General features: G+C 42.9%; 1 pseudogene; it reads right to left on the bottom strand.

Annotated features, from left to right (window-relative positions):
• Positions 1–9712: 9712 nt before the first annotated feature.
• On the bottom strand, positions 9713–10327 carry LOC127206948 (60S ribosomal protein L15-like; annotated as a pseudogene).
• Positions 10328–10691: the final 364 nt, after the last annotated feature.

The raw sequence follows: 10691 nt of genomic DNA, 5'->3' as shown, positions 1-10691 counted from the left end.
GTAACCATAGCATGACCCACAGGTAAGAGGCTAAAGGAGAAAATATTACTATATTACTAATATATCCATCTTTTAAATCATCAAGGACTAAAATGATCTCAAAAGACATATACAGATGATTCAGAAAAATAACATAAAATGCCTCTTTGTTAAACACTTGAAGGTCTATTAAGCTTCACTGTAAATCTGGGCGTGGTGGCGCACGCCTTTAATCCCAGCACTAGGGAGGCAGAGGCAGGTGGATTGCTGTGAGTTCGAGGCCAGCCTGGTCTACAAAGCGAGTCCAGGACAGCCAAGGCTACACAGAGAAACCCTGTCTCGAAAAACAAAAACAAACAAACAAACAAAAAAAGCTTCACTGTAAAATGTAAATTAACATGATACAATTTCTTTCTTTTTCTTTTCCTTTTTTTTTTTTGTTGTTGTTTGAGGCGAGGTTTCTCTGTGTAACAAGAGCCCTGGCTGGACACAGCTGGCCTCTAATTTACAGAGATCTGCCAGCTCCTGCCTCCCTGAGTGCTAGGATTAAAGGCCCGCCCATCAGGATTTTTTTTTAAGGCATTATTTCTCATGTCATAGATCAATAAAAATTCAAAGGTTGACAATAAACTCTGTGACTTAAGGGAAAAAAATGTACTCCCTGCATCTAGGAATATAAAAATCTCATAATGTCTAAAGAGAAGAATTTAGCAATATTAAATAAAGGATCTATGTAGTTATCTCTACCTAACAATCCAATGTCTAAATACACTGTGAAGATATACTTACTTTCTTTTCTTTTCTTTTTTTTTTTTTTTTCCAAGACAGGGTCTCTCTGTGTAGCCTTGGCTGTCCTGCACTCACTTTGTAGACCAGGTTGGCCTTGAACTCACACCTATCCGCCTGCCTCTGCCTCCTGAGTGCTGGGATCAAAGGTGTGTACCACCACGCCCGGCTGAAGACATACTTTCATAAGTATAAAAATGCATAGGAGCAAAGTCATGAATTACATTACTTGTAATTCCAGAACTAGAAAAACAGAATTCCTCATATATTGGTAGGTTGAAACACAGAATAGTCACACACACTGGAGTACAATAAATTATGTAGCTATAAAACTAATGCTGAAGATTTCTTGACTTGGTGAGACATAGGTAAAATCCAAGTAGATCATAAGTATAAAAACATATGTACTCGGGGGCTAAAGAATGGCTCAGCAGTTAGGCGTGCTTTCTTGCTCTTTCAAAGGACCCGAGCTTGGTTTCCAGCACCAATATCACAAGCACCTGTAACCGCAGCACAGAGGATTCAACGCCTTCTTCTGGACTTGAAAGATACTAGCAGACAAATGACAAACATTTCCATGGACACAATCATAAATAAACATAAATCTTTTTAAAAAAGGATTCATTGGAGAAAAGATGGCGCACTTTGTAGACCAAGCAGGCCTAGAACTCACGAAGATCTGCCTGCCTCTGCCTCCCAAGTGCTGGGATTAAAGGCATGTGCCACCACGCCCAGCTCCCAGTAATACTTTTAAAAAGAGAATTTATTTATTTTAGTAAACTTACTTAAACTATGACTTATTTATTTATTTATTTGGTTTTTTGAGACAGGGTTTCTCTGTGCAGCTTTGGCTGTCCTGGACTCACTTTGTAGACCAGGCTGGCCTTGAATTTACAGCTATCTTCTTGCCTCTGCATCCCAAGTGCTGGGATTACAGGTGTACACCTGCCTCTGCATCCCAAGTGCTGGGATTACAGGTGTACACCACCATGCCCAGCTTGAATCTTCTTGTTTCATTAATTAATTTTATGTATATTGGTGCCTCCAAGTATGTCTGTATAGGAGAACAGACACATTGCATGGGACTACAGTTATAGACGATTATGAGCCACCCTGTGGGTGCTAATAACTGAACCTAGGACCTCTGGAGCAGCAGCCAGTGTTTTTAATTGCTGAGCTATCTCTCTAGTCCCTTATAATATATTTTTAAAAGGTATTTCCTTTTAGTTAGGGATCAGCGTAGATGATGCAGACCTGTAACAGCAGCATTCCAAAGGCCAAAGCAGAGGATTGCTAGTTCGAGATCAGCCTGTACTACATAGCAAGAGCCCATCTAAAAAAGAAAAACGTGCCAGGCGTGGTGGCGCACACCTTTAATCCCAGCACTCGGGAGGCAGAGACAGGCGGATCACTGTGAGTTCGAGGCCAGCCTGGTCTACAAAGTGAGTCCAGGATGGCCAAGGCTACACAGAGAAACCCTGTCTTGAAAAACCAAAAAAGAAAAAGAAAAACGTGTTAGAGATGGACCAGGCTTTTAATATTTCTGTTGTTGCTGTTCTTTAGTTGGTTTGTTTTTCTATATCTCTAGAACGAAAAGTTCTATGAAGTTACCCTCACTATTTTGTGTGGCTCTTTGTATGTTTGTTTGTAGTGCTGGCTAGCCTGAAATTTGTGTGTAGAGCAGGTTGGCCTTTTAAACTAACATATATTCTCCTGCTTGTCTCCCAAGTGCTGAGATTAAAGACATGTGCTACCATGACAGCTATGCTTTGTTTTATTTTTTCTTTTAGATTTTATTTTTTAATATATTTTACTAATTTATTCATATTACATCTCAATTGTTATCCCATTCCTTGTATCCTTCCATTCCTCCCTCCCTCCCATTTTCCCCTTTCTCCCCTCCCCTATGACTGTGACTGAGGGGGGCCTCTTCCCCCTGTATATGCTCAAAGGGTATCAAGTCTCATCTTGGTAGCCTGCTATCCTTCCTCTGAGTGTCACCAGGCCTCCCCATCCAGGGGACATGGTCAAATATGGGGCACTAGAGTTCATGTGAAAGTCAGACCCCACTCTCCACTCAACTGTGAAGAATGTCCTGTCCATTGGTTACATCAGGGTAGGGGTTCAAAGTTTACTGCACATATTGTCCTTGGCTGGTGCCATAGTTTGAACAGGACCTCTGGGCCCAGATCCACCCGTCATAATGTTCTTCTTATAGGTTTCTAGGCCCCTCTGGATCCTTCTATTTCCCCATTCTCTCATGCTTCTCTCACCTAGAGTCCCAATAGGATGTCCTCCCCTCTGTCCCACTTTCCTGATAAGTGAAGACTTTCATGGGACATGCCCTTTGGGCTAGTGTCTAGTTATAAGTGAGTATATACCATTTCACTCTTTCTGCTTCTGGGTTAACTCACTCATTATGATCATTTCTAGCTCAATCCATTTGTCCACAAATTTCAGGAATTCCTTGTTTTTAATAGCGGAGTAGTATTCCATAGTGTAAATGTACCACAGTTTCTTTATCCATTCTTCTACTGAGGGACACTTAGGCTGTTTCCATGTTCTGGCTATTATGAATAAGGCTGCTAAGAACATGGTTGAGCAAATCTTCTTGTTGTGTGCTGGAGCATCTTCTGGGTATATTCCAAGGAGTGGAATAGCTGGGTCTTGAGGAAGCCTTATTCCCAGTTTTCTGAGATAGCGCCAGATAGATTTCCAAAGTGGCTGTACTAGTTTGCATTCCCACCAGCAATGAAGGAGTATTCCTCTCTTTCCCCATCCTTGCCAGCATGTGGTGTTGCTTTAATTTTTGAACTTAGCCATTCTAATAGGTGTAAGATGGAATCTCAGAGTTGTTTTGATTTGCATTTCCTTGATGACTAAGGAGGCTGAGCATTTCTTTAAGTGTTTCTCAGCCATTCGATATTCCTCTGTTGAGAATTCTCTGTTTAGTTCTGCACCACATTTCTCTATTGGGTTATTTGGTTCGGTGGTGTTTAATTTCTTGAGTTCTTTATATATTTTGGATATTAGACCTTTGTCAGATGTAGGGTTGGTGAAGATCATTTCCCAGTCTGTCAGCTGTCGCTTTGTTCTGCTGACAGCGTCTCCTGCCTTATAGAAGCTTCTCAGCCTCATGAGGTCCCATTTACTAATTGTTGACTTTAAGGCCTGGGCTGTTGGTGTTCTGTTCAGGAAGTTGTCTCCTGTGCCAATGTGTTCCAGGCCCTTCCCCACTTTTTCTTCTGATTTAGTGTCTCTGGTCTTATGTTGAGGTCTTTGATCCACTTGGACTTGAGTTTTGTGCCTGGTGACAAATATGGGTCCAATTGCATTTTTTTTTACATGTAGGCATCCAGTTAGACCAGCACCATTTGTTGAAGATGCTGTGTTTTTTTTTGTTTTTTGTTTTTTGTTTTTGTTTTTTTTTTTTTTTTGAGACAGGGTTTCTGTGTGTAGTCTTGGCTGTCCTGGACTCTCTTTGTAGACCAGGCTGGCCTTGAACTCACAGAAATCAGCCTGCCTCTGTCTTCTGAGTGCTGGGATTACAGCTCTACACCATTGCTTTGTTTTTGTTTTATAAATCCACTTTATGTAGAAGATTAAAAAGGACTAATAAAGCCATAAAATACTTTTGTAACTATTAATTAAAATAGGTAGCTGAGTGGTGGTGGTCCATGCCTTTAATCCCAACACTAGGGAGGCAGAGGCAGGTGGATCTCTGTGAGGTCAAGACCGGTCAGGGCTACAAAGTGAGCCTAGGATAGCCAAGCTTACACTCCCAAGTGCTGGGATTAAAGGCATGCGCCACCACGTCTGGCAAAAAACAAAAAACACCAACAACAGCAAAAACCAAAAACCAAACAACTTAAACACAAACAATCAAACAAATTAAAAGAGGTGACCATTCCCATTAAGTTTTAGAGTATAACAAATGGGAAAGGGAGGCTAGCAATTAAGAACACTGGTTGCTCTTCCAAAGGACTCAATTTCCAGCACCTATGGCAGCTCCCCAAATGTTTGAAATTCTAATCTGTGAAGATGTAATGCCTTTTTCTGGTCTCTGCAGGCACCAGCACACACATGGTGCACATATATGCAGACAAAACACCCCTACACATAAAATAATTTTTAAAAAATTGTAAAATAAAAAATTTACAATGTATTTTTCTTTTAAAAATATGTATGTGTGTGTGCGCATGCGCACCACATATGTGCAGGTGCCCAAGGCATTGGATGTCTTGGAACTGGAGTTTCAGGCTGTTGTGAGCTGCCTGATATGTGTTCTGGGAAGAGAACTCAGGTCCTTGTAAAAGTAGAAAGTGCAGCAGGGCGCGGTGGAGGACGCCTGTAATCCTAGCACTTAGGGAGGCAGAGGCAGGCAACCCCGTAATTGGGTCTCTAGCACTAATATATCCTTTGAAAAGCCCCCAGAATTCCAAATGTCACTCAATCACAGAAACTATCTGCAAGTGGCAAAAATCACACCTCTGCTAGAGCATGAGACAAATCATAGTCACCTGCTGGGAAGCAGCCCTCTATACCCACACCTGGGATTAAAATGAAAATATACTCCTTATTTATTTATTTATTTTTAAATTTTATTATACAGATTACATCCCAATTGTTATTCCCTCACTTGTATCTTCCCATCCCCCTTCCCTCCCTCTTTCACCCTCTTCCCCTCCCCTAGACCTGTGACAGAAGGGGACCTCCTCCCCGACCATATGATCACAGCCTATCAGGTCTCATCTGGATAGCCTGCTTCCCCTTCCTCTGAGTGCTACCAGGCCTCCCCACCAAGGAGTACAAAAACATATTCTTAATATATTTCTGTGGGGTTTTTGCTTTTGTTTGGGACAGGGTTTCCCTGTATCGCCTCGAACTCACTGAGATCCACCTGCCTCTGCCTCCCCTAGTGCTGGGATTACAGGTGTGTGCAACTACACCTGGCTATTTCTCTGTGTGTTTTTTTAAAAAGATTTATTTATTTATTATGTATACAATGTTTCACCTTCATATGTGCCTGAACACCAGAAGAGGGCACCAGATCTCAGTATAGATGGTTGTGAGCCATCATGTGGTTGATGGGAATTGAACTCAGGACCTTTGGAAGAGCAGCCAGTGCTCTTAACCTCTGAACCATCTCTCCAGCTTTTTTTTTTGTTTGTTTGTTTTTTGAGACAAGGTTTCTCTGTGTAGCCTTGGCTGTCCTGGACTTGTTTGGCAGAGGAAGCTGGCCTTGAACTCAAAGAAATCTGCCTTCCTCTGCCTCTGCTTCCCTTAGTCCCTAGTGCTGGGATCACAGGGGTGCGCCACCACACCTGGCTATTTTTGTGGGCCTGTTTTTTGTTTTTTGACACAGGGTTTCTCTGTGTAGCCTTGGCTGTCCTGGACTCACTTTGTAGATCAGCCTGGTCTTGAATTCATAGTGATCCTCCTGCCTCTGCCTCCTGAGTGCTGGAATTAAAGGCAAGCGCCATCACAACTAGCTTATTTCTGTGTTTTTTAAAGAAATGAAAATTACAAAACTCTCATAGCAATACTGTTCATAGAATAGTCTCTGTTCCATGTGCCTGTGAAGTTCGCTCTTGCTTAATGTACCTCTAGTTCGTTCCTTTTATTGCTGTCATTATCCTATAGTACACTGTACATTACCCAACAGTTTGTAACACAGTGTGAAGTGCAAAGTCACAGTTTGCTGATACATTCAGCCACCGAAGAACATTTGGGGTGTTTAAAGTTCATGATGACTGTAATTAGAGTGGCCATAAACATTTATGCCTAGGTTCTTTTCTAATTTTTTTAATGTAGGTAGTTTACTATTATATGTATTTCCTGGTCCTGATGTTTATACAGAATGGTCATAGAAAAATAAAACTTTCATAAGAACAATGATTTAAATATAATTTTTTTTCTTGTGGTGGTACTGAGGGCTTAATTAAATGCAAGGCCTGATGCATTCTATTACTAATCTATACCTGCAGTCCTAATAAATATTTAAATGCCTAAATTACTTCATGATTGTTCAGAAATTAAGATGAAGAAGACAATTATTTCTACTTGTATGGAGAAGACCGAAATGATTGAATAATCATACTTCCTTTAAACACAGACAAATGTCCTAACTTACTTAGAAACATAAAGGGAAATGACAATGCGCCTTCATTCCCACTTCCTCTCCATACTGTACACACTCCTAACTATTTAAGGCCTCCAGTGTGGCCTAAGAATGCTCAAGGCACAAATCAACTACATAATAAGGATTGAGTCTCCTGTTTGATGAACTTTTCATCTCTGGTTTAAGAAAAAATACTTGCAACAATCATTTCAATAAAATTACTCTAGCTTTACATCAGAACACACACACACACACACACACACACACACACACACACACACAGAGAGAGAGAGAGAGAGAGAGAGAGAGAGAGAGAGAGAGAGAGAGAGAGAGAGAGAGAGAGAGAGAGAGAGAACCCAAAAAGCACAATGCTCAATGCCATTCTTAAATCTTGGGTCTATTGTTAGGTGTTTTCTCAACTGAGCGAGAAACACTGAGGGGATAGTCTGCACAGCCACTCATCCACTGTATCCAGGAGGAAAGAAGGAAAATGAGGAGAAGCTGACGTTGTGCTGAGACATTGTAAGCAAAAAAAGAAAGAAAAACAACAACAACAACAACAACAACAAAGCTGGCAGGGTGGGATGAAGGGGAAAAGCTGGAGAAGAAATCTATTATACTAAGTTATTCTTCCAGTTTATGCCCTACTCGCCATACTACCAGGATTAGAGCCTGTTCTTTAAGTGTGAACTTGAGCCGTCTTCCTTTGTAAACCGACGGATGTGGACGGTCACAGCTGTGAGCATGTGGGCAGGCATGATGACTGGCACACTAAGATATGTCCATGGTGCAACAGCGCACAGATGTTAGGGGAATAACCACTTTCTGATTGGCTTTAAGGCCTGCTCCACGAGACAGAGCTTGGGTCTGATACTGTCAACAGGCCTAAGAACCTAAGCCTGGGTAGGACATAGGCCCCCAGCCTCGAACCTCTTGAGGATCACTCTGCTAAATGGACAAAATATTAACCCAACTCCTAAAGACTCATTGTTAAGAGCCATAGAACAGCGAATCTCACAACCTTCACCACAGATACGTCTCTTCACGGTAGATGTGGATTAACACAGAGACTTTCCTTCGGTCAACAAGCAGAGAATAAGCTATTGTAGAGCACAGAGCCCTAAATGAGACATCTACACCACACCCCTTTCTTCCACGGCTTACAGGGAAGTGGAGGCAAGGCAGAAAGATGGCAAGAGCCAGAGGTAATGGATGAATACAGGAAAACAGTGTCTTCAGGACACATATGACTTCACAGTGGCTGTGATTATTTGCACAGGACCTGCACAAGATCAAGCCAGACAAAATCCCAGAATGCACGGGTGTGTTTATCAGAAATGTCCACTCTTTTCTCAGGAGCTATGGCAATTGATGCCTTCCAGAAGGAGAGTCAATTTTCTTCCTTCCTTCCTTTCTTGGTTTTTCAAGACAGGGTCTCTCTGTGTAGCTTGGCTGTCATGGACTCACTTTGTAGACCAGGCTGGCCTTGAACTCACAGTGATTCGCCTGCTTCTGCCTTCTGAGGGCTAGGATTACAGGCATGCCACATGTATTAAAAAAAAAAAAAAAAAAAAAAAAAAATATATATATATATATATATATATAGCATGCCGTAAGAAGGAAGACCTGGCCAGTTCACCTTTTGCAAGTAGAGACAGGTGCAGGGCAATTTTACGGATATACTGCCTGTTACTCCTCCTCCTCCTCCAAGAGAACAAAGTGTGTTGTCAATAGGCAGGCCCAGGCTTTAGTTCTTTAGAAAGGTGTGGCCCCAAGAACACGAAAAACAGCCTTGTGACCACATGCTGGTGTCGCGATGGGCAATGTCCTCCTGTAATGTCGCAGTAAAAAAGCCCAGAGATGACAATACAAGACCTGCTCCTAGACTGAGACAGCTTGAAAACTGCTAGGGAGAGAAGGAAGAGTGCAGAGGAAGAACAAGAGGAAGAAGAGAAAGGCAAGACCAGCATAGCATCGACTTATATTGAGCCTGCTAGGTCACCAAAGTAAGAACCTGTGAGGAACTCTTATGCTGAAAGAGTCAGCTACTGACATTGATCAGAACACTAATTTACTTTAATATTATTTTAATTATTATTATTATTTTTTGAGTCACAGTAATAATCTATGCATCCCAGGCTGGTCTTAAACTCATTATGTAGCCCAGGTTGGTGTCAAACTTGCAGCAACCCTCCTACCCAATCTCCTGCCTTATTCATGCTCGCTCCCACCCGCAGCATCCACATATGTAAGCACCTCTTTCAAGAAAGAGGCATACTAAGAGAAAAACGAGAATCAAAGTATCTGATGAGAGTGTTTTTTGTTTTTTGTTTTGTTTTGTTTTGCCTTGGCTGTCCTGGACTCACTTTGTAGACCAGGCTGGCCTCGAACTCACAGTGATCCGCCTGCCTCTGCCTCCTGAGTGCTGGGATTAAAGGCGTGACCCACCATGCCCAGCCACTGAGTTAAGTACTCACTAAAGAGCCGGGCGTGGTGGCGCATGCCTTTAATCCCAGCACTCGGGAGGCAGAGGCAGGCGGATCACTGTGAGTTTGAGGCCAGCCTGGTCTACAAAGTGAGTCCAGGATGGTCAAGGCTACACAGAGGAAACTCTGCCTCGAAAAACAAAACAAAACAAAAAAAGAACTCATTAAGACTTTGGACAGGATGCGCTGAGCCAGGAACTGGCCCATGGGTCTCTCAGATGTAATGGCAGATATCCCACTAAGCTTTTGTTGTCATCTTCTTCCTCTTCCTCTTCCTCCTCCTCTTCTTCTATTGTCCTAAATTGTTTATTGGGCATGAATTTTACAAACATTACGTGGATTAGTGGTACCCGTGGAGCTGGAGAGTATTGGGTCTTCTCCAGGTTGCAGGTGAGAGCCACCAATAGTGTGGTGGCACTTGTGGCCCTTTCCAAGGCCACGGCTCTTGTGGCCAGCAGATGTCAGGCCACGCATCTCTCTGTGTTTGTGGACTGGTTTGGTGAATCACTGGGTGTCAGGATTTCTTCTGATAGCTTTACGGAATGGATCAATGAGAATAACCTCAAACAATTTATATGTGGAATCTTCACCAACCCAGTAAGAATTCAGGACTCTCAAAGCCCCACAATGGCGTCCAGCTCTCTCCTCAGCAACAGACTGAAGGCCTCCTGCAAATTTTAGCTGGTTAACACCGTGGCGGACAGGCTTGCCATACTTGCACCCTTAAGAACTGGGCGTTTGCGGCCACCACGGCAAGACACAAATTCTGTAAATGACATAACCTTGCTTGACCTTGTATCCCCGCGTTCGGGCCTTATGAGGCGGAGTAGGGCAGGGAGCCCTGTGCTGCTTGGAGAGCTGTCTGCATTGCCAGCAGCGAACCCTCAGAAGGAAGCGCATCACGTCGGGCTGCTTCTTCCTCCAATAGCTCCTGGATGTATTTGTACGCACCCATCTTGGCTCACCAGAGGCCTGCCGTCAGAGGAAAGGAAGAAGCCTCTCTCCCACAATCCCTTTTGTTTATGTTGTCTTCTTTACTTTTACTTTTACAACACACATTTTTAAAAATCGATGAAGATTTTTGTTGTTGTTGTTGTTTTGTTTTGTTTTGTTTTGTTTTGGTTTGGTTTTTCGAGACAGGGTTTCTCTGTGCAGCCTTGGCCATCCTGGACTCACTTTGTAGACCAGGCTGTCCTCGAACTCACAGCGATCCGCCTGCCTCTGCCTCCCGAGTGCTGGGAAAAATGTGTATCCCAGGCTGGCCTCGAACTCCAGATCCTCCTGCCTCTGCCTCCAGCAAATCCTACCGGCCTGCACCA

The sequence above is a fragment of the Acomys russatus genome, chromosome 24 (genome assembly GCF_903995435.1).
Source record: "Acomys russatus chromosome 24, mAcoRus1.1, whole genome shotgun sequence".
Lineage (NCBI taxonomy): Eukaryota > Metazoa > Chordata > Mammalia > Rodentia > Muridae > Acomys > Acomys russatus.
This window is presented reverse-complemented; position numbering and strand designations above follow the sequence as displayed.